A 27280-nucleotide genomic window follows, 5' to 3' on the forward strand; every position below is an offset into this window, starting at 1 on the left:
TTACTCTGGATGGGCGTCGGAAAAGAGACCATAAATCTATTAGCCCTTTAAAAAGTCTAAGGTACTTGTGGACGACCAACCTCCCTTCCTTAGAGCCTAAGGGCAAGAGTCTCGTCTGGATGGCACCCTTTCCATAAAATAAAATAAAATAAAATAAAGTAAACTGAAATGAAATAAAACAAAATAAATTCAGCCATATATACATGTGTATTTTTCAGCGTATATTTGCGACTTCACAGTGGGAAGGAAAATGAGGGAAAGCATCCTTCTATAGCCCAAACTGGCGCAATAAATCACTGTCAAAAAACCGATTTTCCTCTTCAGCTTTGCACTATTTTTCCCCCCAAAAAGATTAGTTTAAAAATCTTTTAATTGGATTACTCTGGAAAATTAATCTCCTTTGGGCTCGCTAAGTTTGTGTACCAAATATCTGGAATTAATTCAGTGCCACAAAACGCATCTGCGATGCCTTTTGTTCAAACTAGCTAAAAAAGGGACAGGTAGGGAAAGTGGCATTTCGCCGTACGCATTCATGTCCCCTCGCAGTTCTCTATGCATATTCATTGCTGTATGTGTCGCATTGTACCGCATAAAATTGCTATTGTAAAGGACATAAACAGAATTGTTTGCTGGACTGTGCTGTGGGTCAAGACACCAGTGAGGGGTGAGGAATTCAGGCGAAAAAAAAAATAGAGAAAGGAAAAAGCTTTGGCAGCCCAAGTAGCAGTCTCCCAGGCGTCACGCACCGAGGGTCATAGCCAGGTCGAAGCGGCTTTCCGCCGCCACCCGCCCCTGGCCGCTCCGCGGGTGCGCACTCCCTCCGCGCTGCTCCGAGCATTCCGCCCTCCCGCCCCCGCTCGTCTCCGCTGCTGCGGCTGGCCCCGGACCTGCGGCACGTTCGGGGCCGTCTGAGTGGAACTCCCCATCCCGGGCACCCGCTGAGATTCGATAGGATCCCTTAGTTTTCGGCGCAATTTGAGCGTAAGCAGCACCCTCGTGAGATGCGGCTAATTGGGGGGGCGGCGGGGGGTTAGAGGCATAATGACTTGTCGGGGCGGCGGTGGTGACTCTGTAACACAGCGTCTTCTTCCCCCCGCCTTTTACATGTACAGGCTGTCTCGCTGCTAACAGAGCAATAAAGCTCTGGGTTCAACTATATATATTTTACTTGCTTGTTTTCCCGGAAGCACACGAACCTGTCGCTTATTCCCGGTGGTTTATATGCAGATTGTGACACTATACGGAGTCTTTGGGACCGAAGGGGCAGGGAGCGGCTCCTTCCCGGGGGAGCGATGTGGGAGGAGAGATGGTGAGAGGGAAAGTTCCCCCTGGGCGGAACAGGGGGCAGGTACAGCTTGTGCGAGTGTCTGTACGTGTGAGCTGAGATTCAGGCTGGGTAGGTGAGGGGGCAGCACAGGGTGGGCACGAAGCAGGCTGGAAGATGAGGTTGAGGAGTATGAGGGTGAGGATGAGGGTGAAGGTAGGTTTTGACCTCTTGAGCACTGGTCTAGCTCAGCACCCTATAGAATAATCTCTCTGTCCAGACCCAAATCCCAGCTATTCTTGCATGCTTGTAGCACTTCACAAGCTGTGTGTGGGATTTCCAGGTCAGCATTAAATTTCCAGTGTCAGCCGCTGATGAACTGCGAACTGCAGAGTGGGATTGTCTGCGTTTAATAATACGTGACATTAACACGTGTGGAATCACATGGAGGGGAAACATGCAGAGCAAGGTGAACATCCCATGCTACAGGCTGGGCATATCACACAGGGGCGTATCACACAAGCCCAAGCCCCGAAATCCTGTAGACAGGTGTCACATGTGCTCACATGCAGCCAAAAAACTTCCATTGCAACACGCGTGACATCCTTGCATGGATATGCACAAGTAAATCGCTATTTCCAGACAGACTTTACATACTTGCTAAAGAGTCCTGTGGTCTGCAGTGAATTAATTATTGCACCTTGCATCCTTGCTGACCATGCATCACCCTTGTGTTTCTTCCCACCGTGCACAGGTAAAAGTTTTTCAGCCCCGCGCTGTAGCTAAACATTATTTTATGATGATTACACATTCACAGAATCTTTATCCCTAATCACATGATGTTAAATGAATCTTAAAGTCCCTTCTGAGACAAACGAAGAATTCTCTCTCTTTTTCTCTCTCTCGTCTCCCTGTCCATCTGCCTGCACTGTGGACGTGCTCTGTGGAAAATGTTTACAGTCTGGAGGACTCTAACCTTGACTTTCCAGCTTTGAGCTCCCTCTGGAAGCGGTAAGAGCAACTACTCCATATTACTGTATATATTCCAGTATCATTGTGGGTCGCAGGTGTTGCAGCCGCTATTGTTTGCATCCCTTCTGCAGCCCCGCGGGCAGAGCCCAGAGGTTGCACCGACCTCCATATGCACACCCTCAGAGCCCGGGGTTGCCCCCGTGCTGAGTGTGCACGGAGGTGGAGAGAGGCGAATTTGCGTCCTCACCCACCCGCGCTCCTCGCCGCCCTTCGGCCGCCCGCTGGCCTCTCCCACCAGTGCTCAGCATGGAGATTCTTACTTTCTCCCACAAGGGGAATAGACAGCTCATGTGTGGACAGGCATCTTTTTCGGTTTAATGTCAGGAGTGCTGAGCGCCGAACGCAGGGCAGGAGGCAAAGACCCCCGAGATAAGCTGGGATTGCCCTTTAGCCCCAGGCTGGGAGTGGAGGAACGGTGAAGACAGTCACCGCGCCGAAGGTTCCGAGGCAAAAACTAGGCAGAGACGACAGGCAAAACAACTCCTAAACAGGAAAATACCTAGAAACCCCGAGCTGGGCACATTTGACCAGAAAGTATCTGGGACGGTTGCTTTTAATTTAGGGGGTGCAATGATCCTTTGGAGACGATGTAAAGGATGCATTTATAACGAGCTGCAAAAGTGAGGGGTGGAGGCAGGATGCTGTGCTATGCCGGAGCATCCCTGAATAGCATTAAACTGTGTCATGAATCAGTGTCATCATGACGTATGACACACCACAAGGGATCATGATGAGTGACTGGCATAATAGACACAGATAGTGGACCAAAGTCTCCTTGACAATTCTTAGTCATATGTCTTGGGGGGATAGTTTTACATTCATGATCCGTTTATTTGGAGCCAATACAGGGAGAGAGACATATGAAGCACACGGTTGAATCTGTCTAAGCAGGATGAAGACGGGTTTAAATGGCACAAAGCGTTGCCGGGGGGAATCTGAAGAGGTCGCAGGTTTAGAAGCAAAACACGTGGAAAACTCCACCTGCTATTAGGCTATACATAATTAAGCAGGACGCCCCTGGTTTCTCCTGCCAACCCAAGAAAGGGCTGGCTCACCCAGGGTGTTTCCGCGCTTCTCCGTCTATAAGCTGCAGAGCCTCTCAGGCACCACGCACCGCCCGTCCCGCGGGCTGATAACCTCCTGTCCCATCGCAAACTGGGGAATGCCGCTGTGTCCTTTTCCTCACACTTGAGCTTTGCTGCGGGCTGCGAAACTCCGAGACTCCAGCGCCAGCGGGGGCAGATGGAGAAGTCTCCTCCCTTCAGGTCTGCCGAGCAGGCAGGAAGCACACCTATAATAAACGCTTAATCCGAGAAACGCCCCCTGTATGCCTCTCACTACGAGCTGGAGAGCCCGAGTTGCTGGAGCTGCGGGTTTTCTTTTGTTTGCCAACTTCCCGAGCTACCAGGTAGAAATGCCTTTACTTTTTTTTCTTCCCCTCTCCTCCGAACTTAAGTGTCCCTTTGGCGGTGTCTCCAGAAGGGCAAGAGGGCCCCAGTGACCCTTTGAAGGCGAAATCCGCCTGGGCTGGCTGGGAATGCTTGCCATCTCAGCGGAGATCACTGACAGGCTTCTTCTCTAGGGACTAAATTCGCGACGCTCCCTCTTCACATAGACCCTTCAGGAATACTGATAACCCCTAGAAATCCCCATAGGAGGCATTCCAATGAGCAAAATGAATGACATACACCCAGAAAATAGGAGTGCAAGAGGGGAATCTTCTTCAGCCTGAACCACCGCCCCACCCCCCTCCGCCAAACAAACAAACAAAAAACAAACAAACAAACAAACCCGAAAAACCCCCACAAAAGTGATGGTCCCTATACTAAGAAGTTCACTAAGTTTGTGAGTATCTAATCAAGGGAATAGCGACATTTTTAAAAGAAAACATCTAATTAACGATGACTTCATTTGATTCGGAGGATGAAAAAGCCTTTTTAAATCAGTCCAGATTCACTGGCCTAAACGCAGCCAATTTTTGAATATGAAGGTTGTACTGAGTCTGCCTTCTTTTAAGACGTCATCTGAAAGGTAATAGTATAGGTGGAGTAATGTAGTTACACTGTAGAAACTTTTGTTTCCCTTTCTTGGTAATTTAATTCTGTGCTTCTTCACTTTCCTAGGAACAGACTGACTCCATCAACGGCGATCTCCATGTTTAGACGCATGTCTGTTCAAAGCATTTAGGTTCCCCAATTTGCATATTTCTCCCGACATCAGCAGCATCACTGGATCCTTACGTTATCAGCCTTTTCAAAGTAGGGGAATTTCGGAATAAAATATGACTCCTAAGTGTGCAGGGTAGCGAAGCCGATATGGAAGCAGGATATCAAAATCACCTTTTTGCCCTTATCATGGGAGGAGTGAAAAATTAAAATAAAGAAGCGCTCCTCCTGAGAGCGCCCCGGCGGCCGAATTTCGGCAGTTTAGCCATTTCACGAGTTTTCCGCTGATTTTCCAGCGTGTTGCCGAACTTCTGCCCGTCTCCCACCGCCTTCGGGGGGTCGCCCTGAAGGATGGGTGATGCTCCCGGCTCTGTCCCACTTTCGAAACAGGAGTCACATCCACACGGGGAGAGAAAAACAGTCAGCGAGGGTGCGGGAGCCAGACAGCGCAGGCACTGCAGCCGCGCCACGTGTGGTTTTGTTTTTGTTTTTGTTTTGTTGAGGCGGCGCCCGTGGCCGGCAGCAGGTGTCGCTCCCAGCAACCCCCCCTCCCTCGAAGTGGTGGGGGGAAGGTGTACTTTTGGATACCACTAAGTGATTTTTAAGCACCTGTCGATGGTATTGACAAATCCGTATCTTTTGCTGCACGTCCATTTCCCGAAAAGGGGACTCGCAAAGGGGTGCGAGGATAGAGGGGCAGAGCGGGTCTAATTCTGCCCAGCCTCTCTGCCCTCACAGCCGGTGACAACTGACAATGTGGACAGTGGGCTACTCCTTGCCCTCAGCCTCCCCTCCCACCCTACTTCACATACATCCCGTGGAGCTGAAAAAGTGGGTAAGGATCAGTGCCCTTGCTGCCTGAGGGCCCCGATCCTGCAAAGCCCGGAGGACCATCAGAGACCCTCCCCTCCAAAAGTCAGTTTCTCAGCCACTTGCCCATCATGGGTAAAAAGATTCATTTCCACACCCGCTCCTGGAAGTCTACGGAGGGGATCAGGGTAGCTAGTGCTCAGCAGGTAGGGCTGTCTGCCCAGAGCTTTGCAGCAGCATGGAGAAAAATATCTATAAAAGTAAACAGGCAATCAGCTGAAATCTATCCTCTTTAAATAAACTGATTCCTTAGTATTTTCCCAGTATTGTTGTAAGTTGTTGTCTGTGATGTCCCCCAGGGCTCTTTCCTCTGCTCTCTGATTTTGTGTATAAAAGCATCTCTGAGTGATGGATTACTGTGTCATTGCAGCCTGTGAAGGATTAATTTGTTTCATTGATTTCTCTTTAGGCAGATTGCCAGAATTCTCCGCTTCCCACCTTTCTCCAGGACTTCAGCAGTAATAGACAGTAACAGCCTAAGACAAATCAGCCCATTCTTGTAAAAATAGAAACAAAATCCTGAAGACCCAGGGAAGCTGTAAAGAAGTTTTTTCCTTATGGTGTAGATCCACTAATTCCTTAAATGAGTCCATCTTCTCTCCTTTCACCTCTTCCCTTTAAATAAAAAGGTTACCATGTCTTGGTGGGAATTGTTTAGTCTCAAGAGCAATTTGAACAAGCAGTTGGATGTGAGCAGTGGGCATTTGATGGTCACAGAGAAATGTTCTGTTCATGCTAAACAGGAGGGGTAGGAATTACAGGAGGATTGCATAAACTTCAAGGTTCATTCTTTCTTAAAATCACCAGACCACCTGCATCTAACCAATTTTCTATGCATCTACCTGTCTGGGATATTGAAATAAGACGTAGTTTATGTCAGGTCCCAGAGTTGCTGGTCTGATGTGTGTGGGCGTGGATGCGACTGGAATCTCCCAGATCAATTAATCTGCATGTTTTCTAGATAATCTGATAAAAAAAATCAGACCTTGAAGTGTTGAGCTGTGGTGAAAAAAGGGAGCTGGGCACTCCTTTTGGTGCAGATTGCAGAACCATGAGGGGAAGAGAACGAGATCTGCTGCTGCTACTCTGACCACAGCACTGCTCTTTTCAGACCTGCTTTATCTGCAGCAGAGACAAGTCAGCTATGCTCTTCTGTTTGTTTCCACAATGCAGCACTAAATACTGTATTGATCTAGTCTCCAAAAGTTAAACTTCAGGCGCTTCTAGTGTGTAATGTTATCATAGACTACTGTCTTTACACCTTGGGCTTGTGGAAAGCTCTGCAAAACCAGTACTTTTAGATATCATGGAGAGCAGAGAAATGCTTATTTTACCTCTGTCTCTGACTTGTGATGTGTGTAGCTCAATAACTATTTTCAAAGAGACAGTAAATTTATCTGTACTGGATAGTACAGATCCACTGCATTGCAAATCTAGGAAATTTTGAAGTTACAGCCCTACTATTTTTTTCCTCTCCTCTCTCAGAGGATGTTAGCCTACTACTTTCTTTTTTGATTTTCTGTAATTTCAGGTGAAATCCAAATACCAGTACTAGGGTCACAGCACGGTTTCCTTGTTATCCCACAAGAAAATATGCCTTGCTCTGCCTGAGTAATGCTCTTGCGTTTCCTTGCATGAGATCCCTCTGTGGTCTGTCAAGTCTAACTTTCCCTTCTCCACCTGGCAGTTTTCAAAGGAACTTTAAAAGTAGTCATAAGGTGTTCATTCTTGTTTTCACTTCTGGGAATCCCTTGAAATCCCTATTTTGTCAGGGGAAACCCTGCAGTGTGGGTTATCCTGCAGAAGGAAAAGGCTGGCTGCCTCCTGTCATGGCAGACTGGGAAATGCTGTTATCCTGGGGAATGCTGCAAACTTTCCTTCAAACGCTTCTGTGGTGTAACAGGGACCCCCACTTTTCTGGCTTAACACAGAAGCCTCTCTGCCTGGCATTCCCACTCCTGATAGTTTTTCACTGTCAAGTAACTTTGAAAATAAAGACACAAAATGCAACCGTTCACATTCTTCCTGCTTGGATAGCCAAGCCCCAGGGAGGCTTGGCTCTCAGGGCAGAATTTGTCTTGCTAGGAAGCAAACGCTCTCATTCCCTCTGCCACTTTCTCCTTGCCAATCCTTTTCAGCTTACACAGGGGAATCCTTCTGCTCCTTTGCTAGGCAATAAGGAAAGTTTTGCTCTTGATTAATAATGATAACAATATTCTTGGCTTGGAAAGTCTGAGTTAGGAGCAGAGACAGATTTCCACCCCTATCCCTCCAGTTTGTAATAAAACAGGCAGAATCCATCACAGACCAAATTTAAAACGCTTAAGTCAAGCTCACATCCTTTCATCCCTTCAGATCTGGAAAGAAACAGAGTCTGTTAGATTAGCAAACATAAACCTCTTGCATAGTTCTGAAAGTAGGATTAATGCCTACTGAAGGGACAGCTGTATGACCCTCACGCACACTAACTATACATTAGGGCTGTCACTTTATCGATCGGGAGAAGTTTGTGTGAAGAAGCACTCCCCACCAGGGAGAAAAACAGACTAGAGTGGGAAAAAGCCACCCTAAGATGCATCCACTTCATCTGCTAAGATGCATTTTTAAAAAACTCAGTTCCCATTTCTGGCATCCAGGGCAGATGTGCTGGAATCTGCATGCTTCACCCTGCAGTTCTGGTGCATACAGACCACACACAGTTTTCAGCTGTGACCCTGGGACTGGCTCATCTTTGGACAAAACAGACCTATGCCAATGCTGGATTTGCACATAAGTAGAGTTTTGCTTGGACTCTGCCCACATGGTGGTTTTGTGGCCTTGTGCGGTTCTGACTGGCTGTACTTCAGCATATCTATTCCCATTTAGCTAATTTGGAAGAGACTGGTCCTGAAGACTTTTCTCCCTCACCCCATAAGCTAACAAAAAGAAGTAGTGATGAATAACATGTTTGTCAAACTTTCTTTTCATTAATGCATGAATTCTTTATGCTAAGAAAGTACAAGCTGATTGTTTCCTAGGGTTTGCTGGGTTAAATACAAACACTGGATTTGACTTTGGTCATATCCAATTTTTGTGTTAGTCTAGCTCTTATAACATTGAATTCTGCAGAAGCAACTGCAATTTCAGTGCATTTCTGAAAACAGACATTTTAAGAGCCCATCAAAACACTTTGTTAGAGCAATCCTGAAGTCTCATCTGTCATTTAAAATTCATATTTATAAGGGGCTCATGACAAAGAGGAGACCAGCTGTTTTAGAATTGAATCTTCCAGTCAAGGTAGTTTTTGACTACATTAAGTGCTACGGCTCACAAGTTGTAAGAGTGTGGGACTTGCTCTTAGCAGTGCTGAAACCCTGCAGTTCTCCAAGATGCAAATATTTGCTTTGGTCAGCCTGAATCATCAGATATAAAGAAAAATAAACCTGCAAGGAAGAGAAACAAAGAAGTCCCTTCTGATGGACACAATGGGGACTTGTGCCTTGCTAAGACAGGTCCATATATTTTGTAGAAGGCAACTACTAGACCCTGGCCCAACTTCATATAAAAGAAAAGATCCTGACTGAAAAGAGAAAAATTTAGCCAAAGCTCTGATAGTTTTTTCCCTTGTAGCAGGGAGTAACTTTTTTACTTTAAATTTTTTTTCCCTGTAGCAGCAGGGAGCAATTTTCCCCTCCCTGTATTATTGGAGGTTGTGCATTCGTGGCTGTATGCGTAGGTAGGCAGGGAACTGCTGGATACATGAAAGCTGGAAGTTAGGTGCTAAAGGGCATCAGTCCTGCTGCTTGCAGCTCACCTCTAAGTCATTTAGTTCAAATAGACAGGTGAAGAGTTAGAAAAAAATACCATGTTATAGCAAGGTACCCAAAAACTGGATACCATTATTTCTCTGGAAACATGTTCTCCCAGCAAGTAGATTGATTTTTTCCTCCATGAAATTTGTTTGTTTTAAATTTATCTAGAAATTTGTACAAGTGGTTAACACTCATGCACTTCTGAACAGTATCTGGGAGTAGATCTCTTGCCTACACATTTACCTCTGTTGTTATGAAGCTTTAAAATAGCAGCAGTAAAACTCACCTCCCTGCATTAGGTGTTGCTATATTGCAGATCAAAGTTTTGCTGTTTGCAGAACCATGGAAAGAATACCATAATTCAATCTGTTTGGTTAGAACTCAGCATTCAATGAGTAATATGTTTCTGCTTTTCCACAGAAAGTGTGAATTAAAACTCCAAATGAATGAGTAGGACTTTCTTGCTTCATATTTTACAGCCACTGCTGTATTGATAATTAATTTTTTCCAAGTGAGTAAAAAGTATGTGGCTTGCCACTCTAGCATCTCATTACTAAGATCACAGGCAACATATTGAAAATGGTGGGATGCTAGATAGTTCCAGTACTTTATGTAGCTATTAAAATTAGCTGCACCAGAACTCCTTTCAGTTTACACCATATTAAAGGAAGTTTAAAAATTGCAGTTTTGGTTCTAATCAGCTTTTCGGCTTTACTGTAGTCCAATATATCAAGAAGACCATCACTAGTAAATCGTAATTGTGTGTTGGTAGAGATCATGGCTCTAGAAGGGAAGTACAGTTGTCTCATTCCAAAATCCACTGATTTTTAACATGACAACCATTACATTTTCTAGTGAAAATGATCCCTGTAAGACATTCTTCTTGAAGAGCTCAACATGAACATTCTTGACTAACTGCTATAGGACTCCTTCAGCTAGAAACACTGACAGTGACACTAGCTGGAAAAATGCATAGGTTTAGTCCACACTGCACCCTGCACTAACAACACATCTTGACCTTGTGCACTCCATTATCTGTGGATTTTAAATAATTTTTTTAAAAAATTATTTCAGCAGTCAGAAAAGACATTAAAATTAACTATGATATTTCTCTATCAAAACTGTTTTGTTTTTTATCTTCTGAGTAATGTTTTCAGGTTCTCCCCTAACATTTGAATAGTAAAGACAAAATTACCCAAGATTTTACAGTGCTTTTTGTATTTTTCTCAGCTTTTTAAACTGAGTCAAAATTATCTTTTCAAAGCTGCCATTTTGATTTTATAAAATTTTTTCTTCATCCATCGTCACAATGTCACCCTGTCTAGTCTGTGAGCATTTCCACAGACTAGAATATTATGTTTTCACCGGAAATAAAAAAATGTGCCAAAACATGAGTTTTGCTCATGGTTACACTTCAGTTGTCATTTACATTTGTTTTGATGCTGTCCCTTAGAAATGACAACAGCTTTAGAGAAGGTTTAAAATGCATGCAGTGATCCCTTGCAATCATTATAAAATAGCATGGGAATGCCTACAACAGTAGGAAAACCACCCTGACTATAACTCAGTTTGGCTAATTACATCCTGCTTTTCTAAATTCAAGTTTATTTCTAAGCTTGATCCAAAACTTCCAGAAATGACTGTTTTTTCCCATTACCACTTTTTGGGGTTGGATAGGTTGTATTTCACTGCTAGGTGAAGTTCTGTGTTTTTTTTTTTTTTTAAATAAGAAATGACCTTTGGGTTTATAGGGAGGTGTAAGCCTCTCATCTGGATGATCAATAAAGTAAATTCCTTAAAATCCTTCTGGCTAAAATAACATCAAAATATATAATAAATTCAATTTTATCACTTCACAATTCATTCTTTGTCACACAGACCCTCACCATGAAAAAGAAAATTATATCAGTACAAATTGACAAGAGGCAATTGTCTGTCAACGGACTTGCTTTGTAGGTAGGGGAAGAGGCCAGGAATAGAGAATCTTAGAGCATAGGTGCACCAATCTCTCAAAAAATGACTGATTCAGTTGTCAGGATGTTGAAAATATATGTTTAGAAATGCATGAGATAACAATGAATAGTATAGCAAACAATAAGTTAAAATTTCAATGTAAGAGAAACTGCAATTAAGGGACTTCTGAAGTAATGCTAGTTACATGGCTCAGAAGTTTTGTTTTGCAGCAAAAACCTGGAAGAGAAACTAAATATTAAAAATCTGCACTTCTGAATATGATTAACACATATTAAACGGCATCTTCAGCACAGTTTCATATTTAAGGTGGTTGTGTTTTGTTTTCATCTCTGTCTACAACTATCTGATTCTGCCAGACTATGGTAAAAACACAGATTTGGATGTAATTCCTTATTAAATGATCATGCAATGTAAAGATGCTCCTCAGCTACAGAAAGAGAGTAAAGCAGTTGCTCTTTAACAAACGCCATGCTATATGAATTATGTAATTTCTATGGTTATAAAACAACTTGAGAAATTGTACTATAACAATATGATATATGGTAAGGATTGATTACTCCAAAAATCCTTTCAAGAGGAAAAATTGCGGGGGAGGTGGGGAAGGAAAAAGCTTTTTTTCTGTTCAAGCTTCACTTCCTAAAGATTTAGCTTCTGTGGAGAAAAACCTCACATTCAGTTGTTACATCGAGTGGTCACTCAATTTGTTTATTAAATAGTCAAATAAATTCTTTTCAGTATATATGAATAGTTTAATTTATTCTGCTGAAAGAGAGATAAGTATCAGAAATGGCAATAGAAGTCACATAATGAGATAAGAATACTAGAAAATCTGAGGATTTTAGTACAGTCCATTATTCATTCAATTCCTGGCAGCCTTTGTGATTACAAATCACTTGATTGACTAACTAGACATTCTCAAAGTGAATTATGAATCAGGTTCATTTTTCCTGGTTGAGAGTTGGTACATGTTGTAACTCTTCCACTTTGTGATATATCAAGCTCTTGTAACAGTAATAAGAGATATAATCAACTCCTATTTCAGGACAAATAAATTGGCTTTTCAAAAATGAAATGTGGTTGCTAACATTTTTACAGTGTGCAATTTAATTCCTTCCTGCTATTCTCAGAGTGCAATCTGGTGTGATGACACAGCTTTTGAATGTTTGACTTTGCTGAAATTCTTTCAGGAATCTCACACTCTCAGTCCAGGCATACTGATATCAGTGGAAATTTGGTGTTGGGTCTAAGAACAGTGAGTGGTCCCTTTACTTGTTGAAAACAAGCCTCAGACACTGAAAACCTGGGCCACAATTTGCCCTTTTGTGCCTGGCTCTGATCTCAGCTTGGGAATACTGAACAGTTTTAAAGCTGTTTAAGTTTACTTTGAAACACAAAAAAGGAAAAAAAAAAGAAGAATCTCTTCTAAAGTGTGCTTGACCCTCAAGTCCTCTTTCATGAAAAAGTCCCTCAGGCTTTTGTGGAAATTATGCAAAGAGAATGACTGGCAGGTTAGGGTAGGACTCATTTGTAGAACAAATGCACAATCAGATCACAAATCCCTCTGGAATAGGTTTAGTGAGAGGTGCATTTTGCCTTCAAATGACTACAGGGAAAACAAAATTAAAAAAAAATAAAGGCTGCTCAAAATCTGTGTGAGTGAATGTCCAAGAAAATCACTATGAAGAGCATTTGTGCCATGTATCTGCATAGCAGACGTAGCCCATAGTGCTGGTTTGGCTTTCTGGAGTGTGGTGGTGTCTGGATGCTTACGTCCCAGTCAGCAGAGGCAGCTCCCAAGTGCAGTGATATGGGCTGGGGTACATGATAAAGTGCTGGGTCCAAGGGGCAGGCTACATCACATCCTCTGGTACATGTGCTGAAACAACATCTTCCCACATGGGGTTCTGTGCAACAACACCACCACAGGTCACAGCTTTGCAGGGAGGAGAGGATTTTTCTATTGTTTAGGGAGGTTAGCCTAGTGTTTGTGCGCCGATTTTAGTTCCAGTAAAGGGATAGACTGATATTCAGTGGGTTGACATTATTTATAAAACAATTTTAAAGACTTCAATCCCCTCTGTTTCCCTTCTGAAACACAAAAGCATATCTCTTAAGCAAGACCTTTTGGGAGAAAAGATGTATTACCACTTTAGTTTTGGAAGGCCTTAATGTGGTCGTTCATTTTAGAAACAATGGTTACAGACTTCAGATTTCTTCTTTATTCATCTTTCTTTCTATCTAATTTCTGGCCTTCTAATAACCTTAATTAAATGCTGAGTAGTTTAGAATATTATTAAATAGCTTTCATAGGATTAAAAAAATTTCTGATTACATCATGAGTACAGATTATTAAATATTCCATTCATTTTAAAATTATGATTAAGAGGATAATACCAAAAAAGATGTTTGTAACAATTTTAACTAAGCTGTGTTAATTGAGTTAGGGGATAAGAAATGAGATTTAAAGGGTGAGAAATGACTGAAATCAAAGCCTTCATAGTTTTGAAATCAAGTGGATTAAGAGAACGGTCAGGATGGAGGAGGTGGGGGGTCAAAATCTGAATGAATGGTTTGAATAGAAAATTGACTTACTTTTAGGCCACATGTGCTGTCTTTGACAGAAATGGTTTGCAATGGCACCTGATGCCATGTGGGTAAACATGAAAGGTAAAATATGCCTGCTAGCCACCAACAGGATACATGTTGCTCCTTGTCAGGCAAAGGTATACAACAAGAATGGACACAGAAAAGCCTGCTCAAAAGTTGCTACACCTGGCAGCTCTGCATCCACTAATGTGCAGAAGCACAGCAGATCAACCTCAAGCATGCCTGGGTCACACTGTTGGGATCACTGTCTGAAGGGGTGCATGGAGTGGCAATGACTTTGTTGCCTTTTGTTTAATATCTCAAGTGTGGGCCACTGTTCTGATCTTAGTTTGTAACTACTATTTGTCAGCACAGAATGAAATTTTGCTAGGCTGTTTTACTTATTGCTCTGAAATACTAGTTGGGAGATAAATGCTGCTTTTCTGGTTGCCATGTTGTTCTTGGTGGCCCACTCCCAGATTCTCACCATTCAGAGGGCTTTACATGGGATGTTCACACCTCACCCCTTGTAGCAAGAACATAGCTCCAACCTACCTGGAAAACAGGCAAGATTTTTCTACTTGTGGTCCTTCAACATTAACCACAGAGTAAATGAGTAACCAGAGACACTCACATGCTGGAGGCTAGGAATCATCTGTATGTATAAAAATTACAGCATCCTTTGCAGTTCCTTCTGGGGATGTGAGAGGAAACCAACACTCACGAAACAGACTGGGGAGAAGAGTGACAGGAAAGTGAATGAAAAGCAGGGTGCAGAACTTAAGCTATCAGTAAGGGATGATGGAGGCAATGTGTCTTTGTTTAAAAGATTGACACAGGCAGCCTGTTAAGGACAGGCTAACTCACATGACCAGCATCAGGCTGGCTATCACATGTATCTTGCTTGCACATGGATTCCTTACTCTCAGTATATGCTGCCTCCTTCTTTGGCATGCTTGCTGGTTTCAGAAGTTTTGTACTGATTCAGGGTATAAAGAGGAGTCTAAAACATCATATGCCCCAAGGAATCTGGGGAAAGACTGACTGCAAAAAATCAGCTCTTGAACCCCAAAGAGAAAAGCATAAAATGAATCTGAATTTAACTAAGAATAATAAAATACTGTAATGGTATACTAATGATGGAGATGTTAGTATTGTAGGCTTAGTTATGCAGGTTGGGATTTAATGTGTACCTCTTTCTTTCAATCTTAACAGCTTTAATTATTTTCACAAATAAACACACAAACAAACAAAGAAACAAACTCAATGCTTCCTTAAACATTACTAATAAAAAAATCGAGTCATCATGGATATTTGAAAACAGAAATCAAAAAGAACATATTGCATTCACACCAACTACATACCAAGCAGAATGTTAATAACATTAACCTTTACTCTATCAGATATTTTCAAGAAATACCACTATATTTTTTGCAATGGCTCATATCTGTCATTTAACTGACATGTGAACTTTTCTAAGTTTGCCAAATCACTGAGGCCTGAATACCATTCAGCAATGTTAATTTTGTTTTCCTATTCAAGCTTTTACACAATTATTCTCATGGCAATCATTCTAGCCTTGAGTATAAATAATACTTCAAGTGGTTTGTTGATATCCAAAAAATGATGTGTATCTACATTAAGAGACTCTGGAATCTAATGGGAAAACCATGCATATTATTAAACTGAAATGCCTATTTCTTTCCTCCCAGATGGGAAGTAGTACAGGGTAGTGCCATGGCATATGCATTAATTTTATTCCTTCCGCAAATTTTAGCACATATTATTTTTGCAGATTTTGAGTCTTTGCCTCCCACCCAGTATACAAGAGAGTTAAAAAGGAATTTGCTGCAGAGAAGATCTCAGTCTTAACAAGGGCCCTGGATGAGGAAGAAGAGCATGGGAACAGTTCTGTTTTGGAGAAGAGTAAGAGAAAATATAAAAGTCTGATAGGAGGAAATCCTGAGGAGGATTAACAGGGGCAAAAAGAGAGACAGAGAGTATACTATTTCCCTGGCTTTCACATTTCCATCTTACAGACTAGGTATGCTGGATCTGAAGGATTAAGGACATATTTTAAATGAAGATTACAAACAAAGAATAATGAAAAGCATAAATCCCAATATCTGCTCATCAGTGTTCCTACCCAAATAAAACTTAGTTTGTTACAGATTTCTTCCTAAGTCTATGGATTTCTTGCCCACTATTTTCCACAGTTTTATTTCATATTACTTGCTTTTCAAAATTCCAGGGCTTTTCTTAATTTTTCTTGCTTTTCAGTCCAATGGGGCTTTTAATTTCCTCAGGATCTGAGAAAGTGGAAGGAGCATACTGTATTGCAAGTTGAATGTTTGTGTGAGAATGAGCTGTGTGGGAACATTTTATGCAGGAATTTATAAATACTCAAAAGAATAAGTTTAAAATTGTGATTGTTGATGTTTGCAAATGTGCAAGCTTAACATGGCATCATCTCTAAAGACTGATGGTCTAAAGAGAGGTAGGACAGTACAAAATGAGGGTTTACTTATTTGATTAGTGTTTTTCTTTTTGCTGTTTTACTCTCTGTGTTCCTGTAAGTTGGTCTTTGTATGTGTTTGGACTTCACAACCTGTACCTATCACTTAAAAGGAGTTTTAAGCTAACTTTAGTTAATGGCTGCAGAATCTAGAGTGGCTGTTGAGTCTTGAGGGGAGCCCTGGGTAAACTGGCTCAGAGGGGGAGTGTGGGTTCAAAATGGTATTGCTCTTCCATGCTGGCTCAGCCAAAGGCTGCCATAAAACATCTACTGTATTTAGATGAAGTTATTCCTCCTATTCCATAGAGGAAAATGATATCTACGGGTGAGCAGGGGTGGAGAAAAGGCATGTGTGGTGCTCCACAACCCCCCACCCAAAGCAGCTCCTGGGAGAAGCCCAGCCTGTCACACATGCACAATGCAAGCTGACTGCCTGTGCCTCTGCAGAACTGCAGTGAGGGCTGTGGTCCTTTCCACTGTATATAGGCTTTTTGAATTGATGAACACATCTGTCTCCTGAACAAAAGGAGGTATTATGGCAGATAGGCACAGACTGCTTGATTTGAACATCACAGTGCCCAGCCAGTTCAGTGCCAGATTCATAATATATTCTAAAAACACAGATCTGGTGGCCAAGCACAATACTGCATACCTAGTTGCAAATCTACATAAAATTTAATATTGTTAGTATCTGCCTAATCCATCTTAATTTTAATTTGATGCACATATTGTTATGAAATATCTTGGTCTTCTCTCTCCACTGAGCAACTATCGTCAAAACATCTCTATTAGACATCTAAGTGCTACCACTAGATGGGAAGAAGTAAATTTTTATTTCTCTAGTCCTTTTTTTGCCTTATTTTTTCCCTCTTCTGATCAGCATAGATGCAGTTTTCATCAGGATAACTTCTGTTGTGTTTGAACTCCTCTTTGTGTGGTTCCCAGCATTTCAGACAGTGCAGCACTGCAGTATCACACCCCTTTCTGGTATGCTATTCCCTCAAGACTCCCATGGCAGAGAGAGATGGGTAATGTTTTCTGAGCTTCTTCCTCTATTTTTATTCTTCCTCTATTCCTCCTTTTCTATAGAGGATCAAAATGGATTATTTTCATCTTGACATGCAAATGCCTAGGCTGTGCCCTTGGCTGAGATCTCAGCATTGACTACATAAGTGAAAGATATGGGAGCAGTAGAGTTTTAATATCGCATATGGAAGTGGCAGTCTTATTTCTTCAGAAAAAAAAGAAAAAAAGTTACTGTAGTCCTTTGTGCCTTGAAAAATAATAAAAAAAGCCTAATAAAAACATTTCCTCATGCCCTACTGAATACTATATTCATATGCAGTCATTGGTCTGCACAGAGGCAAACGAACATTGTGTGCAGCTCAGTATCTTATTGTTGTACTCAGATCTGCCTATTTGCCATGCCAAAAGTATCAATGGGAGTAAAAGACACATGAATAATTTTACCAAGTCAGATTATGCCTCCAAATATGAACATTTAATAAGGGATGGGATTATAAAAGAAATAGGGAGGATTTCTAAGACTGCTTGAGAAACGCTTACAGAGATAAAAAGGTCAAATTCTTCACCAATTTTCACTCTGCACCACAGCAGTTAAGTAAATGAAACAACATGACCTGCAAATCGGTGCAGGATAGAACTCTCAGAATACATTGATACACCATAAAAGTCATCATGCGGTTTCATGTTAACATGAAAGAAATGGTATTTGACCTCGAAAGCATGCACACTGACTCACTGTTTCTAATTATTATAATATTATTTTCCTGAAACAGCAGCAGCAAAACACTATCAAGAAACTGCCTCCTGGCTAACATTCTCAGCAAACCCTCATGGCTATTTACGGAAATGAGCAGCCCAACAAGTAAGTTGTTAGCTTAAATGAAAATTATAGCAGATAAAAATTGTCAGCCTGGGAACTGAACTAACAAGGAAAAGAATTGCATGAAGCTGATGGCACAGTTTTGAACCTTGGGAAGGATAAAGGAAAGCACAGCTACTGAAATTAACTCATGAGACAGAGGTAAACAGTTTGTTACATCACACATAGCTGATGAGTGCATGACTCTCAGCAGTGATGGCTAAACCAAGCTTTCACACACTAAAACTCAAGTGTTTATGGTAGGCAGTGAATTAAGTGTGGACTGACAATATAGCAGCATGGTGCTACTGTTAATTGTTCTTTCTTTTTACTTTGCTGCAGGAAAAGTGACTGGATAGGGTTAGGCAACCTGGGTTCATTCTTCAAAGCATTCCAGAGGAGTAAACAAGGTATTTGTAAGAAGCTGGGGAAGCACTCTGGCACAAGGACCTAAACTGACTGAGTGCAGCGAGGAGTTGGAGGGGAAAGGTGATAAGCCACGCTGGGCTTGTTCTGCAGTGTCCCTGGCTGGTGTTCAGACTAAGGTCTTGGACACAGTCCACTGACACGCCTACTGCCAGGAGATTTGTTACTACAAGAGTTTTGCTTAGGCAGGGTTTTATTATAAAAATTGTCTCAATCCTCCTTTTATAAAAATGTATCCCACCTTTCTCTTCTACCCCAGGAGGAGGAATATTTTGTGTATATATCTGGGTGAAACACACAAACAAATTCATTTCCCATGGATAATATATTCAGAGTGATTTGCTTTTCAGAGTCAGAAGCTCAAAATCATGAATTTATTATGCAAAGTAATAATTGCAAATTATATTGGCAAACTCCATTCCAGAAAAAAAAAAAAGAGAGTATTAATATAACTAAAAGGATTTAAAAAATACTGGCTCTTAACTTGGGGCTACTACAGATATTTTAGGAGGTTATATATCTCTGTTCCACGTAAACCACCAGAGGCAGTAGCTTTCATTTTAAAGGTCTAGTGAGATACTGCAATTAATGGGCCCATCTAACAGCATATGTCGTGCTTGTATTGAGTAGTAAGACAGGGAAAGAAAATGAAAGAAATGCTTAGTGCCATAAAAATTTGCATCTCTTTCTAGTTCATTTTTTAGTGCAAAGAAATGAAATATATCAGGGTCAGAACATGAAAGGATTTGATTCCAGTTTTTGGGTCAAGCTAGGCTATGCCTTTAGTGGGATAACTGGACAGCATATTTTGACTTTGTGGGTCTTAAAGAATCTGAAATGCCTCATTAACAATCCCTTGGAGATATATAACACTTCCCAAGGATGAATGCAGCAGCCCAGCTTCTCCATGTGAAACTAGGGGCAGGTGGTTATCCTTCCTTCAGGATGCCCACGTTCCCTGCCTGGCTTGGTCCTTTGTGGTCATCAGCAGAAAGGGGCACCAACAGCTGCCAGAGTAAAGATCTTTAATCCAGTGCTTGTCAGCTAGAGATTTATTTGTTCTGCAGGATCTGTGTGTTATACCAGGAGTGCTCACAGGATTAATTTGCAATCATGGTCTTCATAACAACCTCACAGTTCTCTGCTGCTATAGGAGCATTTTCCTCTCTGGCACAGATGTTCCATTAGAAGGCATTCTGTAGTAGATCATGCTATCCAGGCTAGTTGAGATTTGTGGGTAGTTATGACAAAAATAAAGATAATGTGCTTGTAAACTTTGCAAGTAATAATTGCAGTACTTACAGTGTAATTCACAGATGCTGCACCATTGGAAAGTAACTTTAGTTATGCTAAAGTTACTAAAGCTAAAACTTCAGTGATATTTTCAGCGTTTCATAAAAGCATTGTGACCTGAGTGCAAGGATGGGATTCAAGTGCTCTACAAGTTTATTTCTGTCTCTGTCACACATGCTGGCTGTGCTCTTGAGAGAGTATAGTGCTTTCCTTCCCAAAAGGGAGGTGCTTGAGAATCACTTGCTGCTACTGGCCTAGGAGGAACTTATTCAGATTGTGGTGTGAGAGTCTCCATGCAACTAGGCTTCCAGGCCTTACATGAGGCATTTGAGGCATTTAAAACTTCACCTGATTGTAGTTAAAGCCTTAAGGGATGTGCCTTTGTGAGGTGGGGAGAAGAGTGATAGTTGCTTAGCATTTCCAAGGAACTTTGAAGCTGTGGGAGTATAAAAACCCACTGCAAGCAGAGAACAAACTCTCTAACCCTTATTATCTTTTCTCATAGTGTGCCTTATTGATAGTGATTACTGTAAAAGGGTTCCACCTTGTTGAAAAAAGGTCATTAAAAAAAAAAGATGTAACTGAGATGTTTAGTGTGTAAACATTGAATTTGTTAAAATTCTCTTTAACTGAACAAAAAACTATTTTGCTTTTCAAGCAGAGCAAGAGAGATCATGATTCACAGATGGTTTACACAGACCCCGAGACCAACTCGTCTTTGGACTGAAAAAGAGGAGCAGTCTGCAGCCTCCAGCCTTGCCCAGTTGTGTTATCAATAGCACTTACAAAGGTAAACCTGCTCCTTAGATGTCACAGCACAGTTCCTACTAAAGGAATCATACTGTAGCATGGTCTTGGTCTTCCCCATCAGGTGAGGACACAGACTAATAAACTCTTTCAAACATTCAGTAAATCCAACTAAAAGCGCAGTTAAAATTAGAAAAGGGAACTGGAGTTCAGAAAAATTCAAAAAAGCTGAACAACTACTCAATTGAATCCAATTCTCACGGTATTTGTAGAGTTATTCTTGTGAGGAAGCTGTTTTGGGAACTACTTTGGGTCATCCAAATCATGCTTGATGTGACAGAGTTTTAATGTGGTTTGGGAAGTTCCTGTCACTTTTTCATGTTCTCAGTGAAATTACTATCATGACTGATGACCTCAGCAGCAAAGAATGAGGGGTTCTGTATCTCTCCATCCATTGACCCAAAGAAACTTTACCATAAGGTTTAGCAATAAGTCTGGAAGTACTACAAATAGTTACAACTGATCTCTGCATGCCAAATAAATGAGCATCATGCTGAAGTGCATTACTATTAGGCAAAGCAAACAACAGAGGTTCTAGTATGAGCTGAAGATGCTCAGGTTAAAAACCATGTTGGTGGCCCCCAAATTGCATCATAATAATAATAATGTAAAAATGGGAAGTCAGGTCTGTATTTCCTTGCTAGGGTCTCAAGTCTGATTTTGAAGCTTCAGTTGGCCCTACTGCCTTGAAAACTAAAGAGTAGCTGGATTTTACTCTATTTTAACCTTCAAAATGTTTGGCAGTCTAGACTCCTTTTTCTGCTGGTGAAGGAGGCAGATCAGCCCATCACTGTGTAAGAGAGGTAGGCTCTGGGTTGCTGACTGCTGCAGACATTCAGGTGATCCTAGACTGATATGCCTCCAGAGCTGATACCATGCAGGTGGCTCCAGCATGCAATCCATAATGCTGAGTGAGCAGTTCATGTTTCCTACCTGGCCCCTCAAAACATGTTCAAAACAGCATCTATTCACTCAGTAGACAAACAACCCAATGAGCGTAGGTCTTATAGGTTGTTTTTTGTTTGTTTGTTTCTCATCAAACTAAGAAGAGGAACACTGTATTCTGTTAAAATACTTCGGGAAGAGGACAGAAAGTGATAGTACCTGCCATCTTCTTGTAGTGCAATAGCCCTATTGTCAGAGCTGTCACAGAGGAAGAAGGACATGTGGGTCCCATTTCCCCTTCTGCCTTGAGCTGCTCAGATCCTTTTTTCCTGCCATTTAGAGAAAAGGCTCTAGTCAACGGGAGGATTCAGTATTCACCAATAAGCCAGTGAGTGAAGATGAAAGAGAGCTCATGGCTTCAGGGGTCAGGGAGTTCTTTCAGTTGCACTCTATGCTCCCAGTACAATTTCTGTTTATTTAAAGACAGCTTCGTGTAAGCATACACGAAGTCTTGGGATGACACAGTGACACGGTTTCACCATTTTCTGCAGACCCACATGAACTGTGCCTTGCAAAAAATGTTTGGAACACACATGACTTAGTTGAATAGAAGTTGAAGATATTGGGACTATTCAATTGACAGAAATGAGTAAGAAGGAATATAAAATAGCACTATTTGAGATAAGGAATTGTACTGAGAAGGTAAAACAGGTTCTTTGTTTATCTGATCAAGAAAATAATGAAGTAGAAAGGAGGAAAAAAATGTAATCAAAGAAAGCTTTTATTTTCCTTTTCCCTCTCTCTCTCTCTTTTTCCCAAACAAAAGCTGCAATTAACCTGTTGAACTAGTTACTACTAGGTATAACTTAGGCCAAGAGATTAGTAGGATCCGAAAAGGATTACACAAGTATATGCATAATAAAAATATCCATAAACTACAATAGGTAGAATATTATCTCAAACCCTTTTATAGACTAGATTACCTCTTAATACCAAGTGAATCCTGTGTACCTCTGTCTAGACAAGGACCTTGTGAAGTACTCCTCATTTTATCCAGGGTCTGTACTTATCTTCCTTACTGAAAAAAAAGACAATAAAAGAAGTCAGCTAAAATATAATACACACCTCTGCATTAATCCTGTTTCAGAGGAGCAGCTGTTTTATTGTTTAGATGGAATGGTGATTTTACAAAGTTGGGTGATACTTATACTTCTTATATTAGTATTTTTACGCTATAATTAAAATTCAGCCCTGGTAAATAAAGGGAGAAGCATAATCTGACCACCCAGCTAGGAGAGAAATGTTGGAGCCATTTCTGTAAGAGGAAATCCACAACAGTGGGGATGTAATTTTCCATTATAAGTGTACTCCTACTTGCAACAGGAGTGAGCTGACAACAAAGGTCTTTGCAGAATAGCCTCATACCGATAATGTAGTGGGAGAGATGGACATCTATAAAATTCTCTATGTGCCATTTCATGCAGGCTGAGGACAAACCTTTCCCCTGCACTGTGTTATTAGATGCACAATGATGCTTGGAGAATCAGAGAGCATTTCAGGGTTGGGCTCTTCTCCCTCCTCTTCCTGGACTTAGTTATTTAGAAATTAACAAGTACAGGCAGATCTTAAAATAACTGTCAAGGTTTTATAATTAACCAATTATAAATATATAGTAAATTATACAATTATACAATTATAAATATATAATATTGGTTATATAGATATATAACCAATTATATTATTTAGTGTCTGGGAGGCCATAGAAGTTAAGGGAAGACTAACTCTCACATTATATTAAGTCAATAGTTATTTACTGTATGTAGTAAATGTCAAATCAGAATTTCATTTGAATTTATATAGTATTTTCCTCTCTGATCTCTTTTTTGCTGGTCTCTTGAGCCATCTAACTTTTCCCATTCCTGAAGAAGGCTGCCCTTCTAGCCTCTTAATGTGACCCTAGGGGTGAGAAGACCAACTGGTTTTCTGTTTGCTGCTGAATATGTTGTTTTACTGTTATGAAAACATAAAAAGGTCTTGCCTTGCTATCAGACTCATTATCTCACATTGTCAAATCCAGAGAAACAGTCCCACTGTAGCTGCATCCACTAGAATGAGTTGAGCATTGAACACTGGGTTCCTGAGTGTTCTTGTGCCCTCAGGTACTACTACAAGTTTTTGCAGTCCAAAGGTGCTCACTGCCTTAAGTGTCCAAGACCAAAAAAAGCTCTTTCTACCAATATAAATGTATCAGCTAAATTCAGTTGTGAATGATATTTAATAATTCCAGAGTCTCTTTACTCTTGTTTTATAATTCATCACATTGCTTTATTACTGTTTGCAAATGTAACAAAAGATATTGCAGCAAGGATTCATTTGGGCAAATTAAACCTGCAGAGGGATTTCAAATGCAGTTTTTTGTTCTCTGGGATTAGACATCAGCAGCCTGTGGAATTATTTCTGACATTTAATCCATCATACACTCAGAATAGCTAAACAAGTTGTTGATGGTCTCTTCCTGCTCAAAGAACAACTTTCACAGAACCTTCCCAACCTATTAGTGTCAGGAAATTGTGCTTGGAAAGTTCAGAGAAAAAAGAAAATTCTTCTACAAATGAAATGCAGAAATCTTAGTCATGTGTCAATAACATGCATTGGGAGGTCTGCTCATATACAGACCATTAGCTGGTGTAAAGTGGAATGATATAACTGGTGTATGTATATTGATTTAGTTCAGTCCTGGAATTTTCACACAGGAGTGTCTAGATCCACAGCTGTCAGAATCTGGACCTGGTCTTCTAAAAGTAAACCATGAAATTGGTAGTAGGTAGAATGTAATGTGGACTGCTTCTTTTCCTCTTTGTTTGAAAAAGTAAATTCTGAAGCATGTGTTTTCAGCATAAACTATTGTACTCTGCAATTTTCAGTATTTTCTTGAGTTTCTGAGCACACATTTTAGTTGCCTAAGGTTTTACTTCAGCCAGCTGCTTCCAGGCCAAACATGGTCAAACTAGATTAACTGTATTATGTAAATACTACAGCATCAGTGAAACAAACTATGGGCTACCTCGTAATTAGAGGATAATAACCTTCTAAATGATATTAATTATTTTTTTCCTAGTACACCTCAAACAGGTTTCCCATTCTGGACAGAACTTCAAGTATTTTTTTCAATTACACGAAGTTTCCCTCCTCACCCTGCCTCCTTCCCTCCCCTGCTTTAAAAATGAATATAATGTGCTTTGATGTAGCATGGTCTCAGAGTGAAATCTACCATCATACCTAAACTTACAGAAAAGGTAAAATCACCAAAAGGGAGATTTTAGAAACAGAATGCATAATCAGATAAATGAGAACCAAGTTTTAAAAAGCATTGCAGAGGGGTAATATAAGATATTGCTGGTGTGCTTCTTACTTCATCATTGTTTTCCTTCAGTAAGCATTCTATCAGCTGGGGAGAGTTACTCACATGTTTGAAGCTGGGTCTAGTTTCTCTGAAATCAGATTCCTTATTCCCAAGGCTCCACTACACAGTGCCAGCACAAACACACATCAACAGCACTTTAAAGAGGTAGCAAGGACCTATCAAGCATTTACTCAATTTCAGATCTCTGTCCCTTATTTTCACTGAGCAAATCTGAAGCTGGGGGAACCAAAGTCAAAGAAAGCAAATAAGCATTTTGGAAGTCTGAGCATCTCATCTAAGGAGTGAAACTCACCTACTGCTTAACCTTGTATGTAAGAAGTACTGTTGTGAAGAATGATTCCTTTTCCAAAAATAGTGCTTTAAAAAGTACTTGGATCTTCACTGATGAAAACAGTGAAATGCTGATGCACTGAGCTAGTGTCAGCCTTACTTCTGTCAGGGGCAAGTGCAATTCTGGTTGCTTCTGCACTTGGAAAACTGTGTGCAAGCTGATTTCACCTCTGGTGGAATCCCCTTAGAATCAGTAGGGCTGGGCTGTGGGTGAGTTGGGTAGAATGAAGTGAAGGAATAAACTGAGTTTTAAATTCTCAGATTACTTCCAAAATTAACTTCTTTCTGTTATAGTTGTTGTTACTGAGCCTAGATTTGTGCTGCTTTCTAGTGTGTGAAATACAAGCTACTGTAGACAGATATTGACATTTTGTACAAACAGGTGCACACTCATCCTGTGGCCTGAACTTGACAAATAAAAGCATTAACAAGTTTCTCATACAATAAGCAATAGTGTAACCATGAGTCACCTTTGCTTTAAAGGTGTTGGTGTGGCTGAGGTTTGTTAATAATACTTGTTTGACAGAGGCAAAGCAAAAAGCCCTCACAATAAAAAGGCAGCAAAATCTCAAGCAGATCTCATACAACTCATCTCATACAACTGTATGAGAAAAGATAGGCTTTGTTTTTTACCCACAAGATGTCTTTTGGGTTGTATGGTATTAGTTAATGCCAAAAGAAGTGCTACACTGAATAATCTGAGAAAAAAGGAAAAAAAAAAAAAAACCAAAACAAACCCATACAGATACAATTTACCATAATGAGGAAGTCAGAACGTTTCAGAACAACGCCTTGATGTTTTAGAATTTTCTAATATTTTAGCTACTTAAGCTCCATCCTTCCTTGCATTTTCCTATCTGAATATAAAAAAAAACTCTGAAATGAACAAGACAGAGCTTCTCATATGTACAGGTAGATATGTCTATGTTGTGGATTTAGGATTTTGTAAATTTTGATAGAACACATGGCAGTTTCCTGCAGCTGTCAATGAACACAAAGCTGCAGGAGTGTGGATGAAGAACCTTTACCCTTTTCTTTCTTTCCTTCACCCTCGAAGCAGAGAGATTTACCTTAGGTGAACATCCAGGGTGAATCTCCCTACTTGTCTCCTGCTGGCAGAGGTGGCCAATGTTAGTGTGAGATAGATCACTTGAACTCTGCCCCTGATTTTCAGCCTGGCTCTCCATCTATCCTCCCTCATTAATGTATGTGGAAATGTACACAACCATTTGGGTGTCTCCCATACTAAAATTTTCCTACTGAGGAAATTGTGCCTCAGTAGGAACAAGTACTTTCCCACCAGAGCAGTTTATTAATTTTGCTGTGAGTGTAAGTCTTGTGAGCAGGTCTATGAGCAGTTCTGGACCCAAGCCTATAATCACTTTTATATGTGTCTTTTCCATCTTTGTCTTTGGCATGTTTAATTTCTCTGAGAGCATATTTTTTTGAGCTGAGACAGAAAGTAAGAGAAAAACAAAACTGGGTGGGATGGCTTCGAAATACCAATGCCAGGCTTTGCATAAAGTGTTATTTTAGACATTCACCCAAAACATCAGAGGATCAGCCCTAATCTCTGAGTCACTAATAAAACTCCATCAGTGCAGGAAACAGCACTGAACGTTTTTGGAGAGATGGGGCTGGATGTCAGCTTGAGGGAGACATGTATAGATCTGAATTGCTGCAGAACAGAGACAGGCATCATCTCAGGGCTAAGGATTTCCCAAGATGCTTTAAAAGTAGGTTACTTTATTTACTTTTTATCCCTCTAGACTTTTTTTGAAAATCTGGTTCTGCTTCTGAAACATTCACAAGCAAAGAATTATGGAAGATATCTGCAACTGAGTACTTTGTAGCAGACAGTTTTTTAAATTAATGACTTACTTAAAATTTCTTTTCTGCCTGGAAAAAGAGAAATTATTTTTTCAATCTTGATATTGGAGTCATAGAATCTAATGTGTGGCTCCTATGTGGTGGCAACAACTTTTTTGATTTACACAAGCAGACACAAATAGCCTGGAATAAAGAAATCTTGA

At 40.8% G+C, this 27280-nt stretch overlaps 1 long non-coding RNA gene across 3 annotated transcripts in view; it reads left to right on the forward strand.

Moving 5' to 3' along the window:
- The first annotated feature begins 2221 nt into the window (after positions 1 to 2221).
- LOC115915749 overlaps positions 2222 to 27280 on the forward strand; it is a 49763-nt gene continuing 24704 nt past the window's right edge. Inside the window, exons 1-4 of one of the 3 annotated variants that reach the window (XR_004061521.1) lie at positions 2222 to 2275; positions 17997 to 18085; positions 18425 to 18492; positions 20463 to 20591. This is a non-coding gene — a long non-coding RNA (uncharacterized LOC115915749). Of the gene's footprint in view, positions 2276 to 17996; positions 18086 to 18424; positions 18493 to 20459; positions 20592 to 27280 lie in introns of all 3 variants that reach the window. The other 2 variants (XR_004061520.1, XR_004061519.1) reach the window with 2 other exon arrangements.

The sequence above is a fragment of the Camarhynchus parvulus genome, chromosome Z, assembly GCF_901933205.1.
Source record: "Camarhynchus parvulus chromosome Z, STF_HiC, whole genome shotgun sequence".
NCBI classification, from domain to species: Eukaryota; Metazoa; Chordata; class Aves; order Passeriformes; family Thraupidae; genus Camarhynchus; species Camarhynchus parvulus.